The sequence below is a fragment of the Nanorana parkeri genome, unplaced genomic scaffold (assembly GCF_000935625.1).
Source record: "Nanorana parkeri isolate BGI_ZX_2015 unplaced genomic scaffold, ASM93562v1 scaffold1001, whole genome shotgun sequence".
In the NCBI taxonomy this organism is placed as follows: Eukaryota; Metazoa; Chordata; class Amphibia; order Anura; family Dicroglossidae; genus Nanorana; species Nanorana parkeri.
The window spans coordinates 1-3331 of record NW_017307269.1 but is presented as its reverse complement, the minus strand read 5'-3'; the positions used below and the strand labels follow the sequence as shown (position 1 = coordinate 3331).

The window sequence follows — 3331 nt, the reverse complement described above, 5'->3', positions numbered from 1 at the left end:
AATAATAATAATAATATAATAATAAAAATACACAAGGTACATGAAGTGCTGTTTAGCAGCACAAAAAATGTACTAATCTTTATTTTAAAAAAAAAAATGTTTTCCAATTCTGTAAGTGGGAGGAGCCAAAAGAAAAATTGTTTTTGAAAAGGGTGAAGGTCTGCTTCAGGCCATTTCACACCTAATGGTTGCACTGAAGCCACGGTAACAAGTGTTTAGCACAAGCCTATTGCACAGCAAACCCTAGTGTGTTACCGTGCGAAAAGTGCATTGTGTCTGTGTTCTTTGTAACCTATCAAAAAGGAAGTAGGCAGGACTGACACCATATACTTTGTAATTCAGAGCTGTGTTGTCATATCAAAGAGGAAGGTAGGAGCATGCTATATTTCTGGCACTTCAACTGGTATTTTTTGCAGCATTTGTATAGGAATAAGCATGGGGAAATGTGCAGGTAATGCAGACATGTACAAAATATGTTTTTGTTTTCTTTTAAATTAAAAACTTTGCCTTGAGATACACAGTATTACTTTAAGGGTTGTGTCACATCTAAGAGTTTCGCTAAACACACGACTTTTTGCCTGTCTGCAATGTCTGACAGCTTTCTGTAACATTGCATTCACTGGATATAATGTGCGGCATGTTTGGTGCTGTCAAGGGCTGCACTCCAGTAACTTGACCACCACTAACCATTGTGGTGCTCTGTAAAATGTTAGCAAACTGATGGCCAATTCGGTCTTTCCCTGAGTTATTCTGTGAACCTGGTGCAATCGATGAGGTACAACCCTGGCAGCTATGTGACTAATATACCAACATCTGTACTGTATTTTCATCTATTGGAAGCAGCAGAAAAGCATCCGGATAGGTATTCATTCACATATATTCTTATAATGAGAAAATACATTTCAGGTAGAAATGACATGTATATCAGTGTTACTAGATCATACCCATTACACAAGTACACTGCCACCCTGTATTACTACTCATAAGAGACTTGTTACAATGTTGCTGAGTGTGAGAAGAGCACTGCAGAGCTGTCCTATGTGACATTCGTGAGCTGGCTACAATGTTACTATTGTTAACTGTGATGCTTGGAAGGATGCCTTGCTTCCACAATTATAGCATTGGACACTTGGAGCAATAACTTTCATAAAGGAAGACTAACACTGAGGGAGTGCAGACTGTCAGATGAGATTACTTCTATGGGTATGCTCTGGATACCCTAGATAGACAGCACATACTGTACACAAGGTATACACTAAAGCTGGCTATTCACTATGCAAATTTCGTCCAGTCCTTGATGAATCGGCCAAAATTTGCACGGTGGGTGCCCCAGTTAGCACCCTTCCAGCCAGCATCCCTTGATCAGAAGATCCGGTTGTAAAATCTTCAGCAGAAAGATTGCAGCCAATCAGCTGCAAGCACCAATTGGGTATTCTGAATACAATGGAGACAGCAGGGGATACATCCATCCATGATCGCAAGCGTTGACGGAGGAGTCCGTTATATTTCCTTAGTTCAGACCAGCTTTAATATAAACTATGCGATTGATGTGCCTCCTAATCAGTGGCAGAACTATGGCCATAGCGACCCAGGTGGCCGCAATGGGGCCTGGGGCACAGGGGGGCTTGGCCAGGACGAGGAACAAAGGGGTCCCCCTGATGGCTGCCTGGGTCGCTATGGCATCGCAAGCTGCTGGCTGTCACTGGCGCCTGAGAGGAGGACCGCGCCACTGTCCAGATCATATTCAACCTGTCAATGATTTGGACAACGGTGCGTTCCTCCTCACAGCCGCTGCTGAGTCAGTGACAGCCAGCAGCTGTGGTGGAGGAGCCTGGCTTCAGCGGCAGAGGAGGAGGCGGGGCCCAGCAATGGCATTGGGGGAGGAAGAGGCCAGGCCCAGGGGCGACCAGGAGGAGGCGGGGCCTGGCAGTGCAGAAAGCTGAAAGGTGTGGAGGGGTGTGACCAGCCCCAAGATATACACCGACCAGCGCCAAATAAACAAAGCCCTCCTATAGCCCAAATGCTTCTTCTGGTCCAGTGGAGGCTGCCCCGTTTCAGACAGGGGATCCCGAACACTGCATAAAACACAAAACAACACCGGGCCCCTTTCCTGGTGCAAATAAACCTTTTATAAATAAAAAGAGGTAGACAAAGATTTATACTCACAAAAGAAGCCTAGGTTAAAAACGTCAAATGGACTGATGATCCTTAGCCCTCATTCACATGAGAAAAGGCCGGCATGTACAGCTCCGTGCTGCATGCACGGCCGTATCGCTCTGCTCCAGGGAAGGACAGGTGCTGCGTGAGATTACCTTCTCTATGGGAGTACGCGGTTGTATGCCGCCCTACGCTCACACGCCCTTCACATCCATGCGGGTGTCCGTACTCGTACACTGACAGGATGGATCCTGTCTGCGTCCGAGCCAGGAAACAGGCACCCGTACCGACCTGTACTTGGGGTGAACGTAGTACAGCCGCGTACTCCCATAGAGAAAGACAGGGGCTGTGTACTAATCACACGCAGCACCTGTCCTTCCCTGGAGCAGAGCGATACGGTCGTGCATGCAGCGCAGAGCAGTACGTGCTGGCCTTTTCTAGTGTGAATGAGGCCATAATGACTTTTAGGCTGTGGATACACGCTGGAGTGATTGAAGGAAAATCAAAGAGCTCTGCTTTCTCAGAGTCCCGCTACCACTACTGCATGCGTTTTTGGGGACACGCCCCCTTTGTCAGAGCTAGGTAGCTCAACAATACCTATTGTTGCACGTGCACAAAGTCCTATGGGCATTACAGTACGTGGCAACATACACAATAACATACAGTATGCGTATTGGTATGAACAGAAGTAAAGAGAAACTTGTAGGTTGCAATTGCTCACACAAAAATGCTAGTTGCCTGCTTGTCCTGGCTTTATTACGGTCAGTAGGTGAAAAAGTAGACAAGCCAGTGGATCAGCATGACAGCCAGGCATTATATTTAGAAGGAATCTTCAGTCAGTCCACAGGTACAGGTTTGAGTTCATGATCAGGTAAGCTCATCATCACTGCATGTAAATATGTGTAACGCTGCCATGAATGAGTTCTTCAGCACTGACAGTTACCTGAACAATGGGATGGAATAATCAGAGAGGGGTTGATATCAGGAACAGGTAAAAACAGCTTTGTTTTGTCTGATTGATAGGATAGAATTAGTGGAACTCCTATTGTTCGGAAAAAGTAATCAGCCCCATGACAAAAATCTTTAAGCCCCTCTCACATGGATGCCTTCAGTTCCAATCAGCAGGGATCCATGGGAGAAGACACTACATACAGTATGTGGAAATATGTAGAGG

General features: G+C 46.0%; 1 long non-coding RNA gene across 1 annotated transcript in view; it reads right to left on the bottom strand.

The window, feature by feature from the left end:
• Nucleotides 1-42, bottom strand: part of LOC108795747 — a 24735-nt gene extending 24693 nt beyond the window's left edge. Inside the window, exon 1 of the long non-coding RNA XR_001941765.1 lies at nucleotides 32-42. This is a non-coding gene — a long non-coding RNA (uncharacterized LOC108795747). The remainder of the gene's footprint in view (nucleotides 1-31) is intronic.
• Nucleotides 43-3331: the final 3289 nt, after the last annotated feature.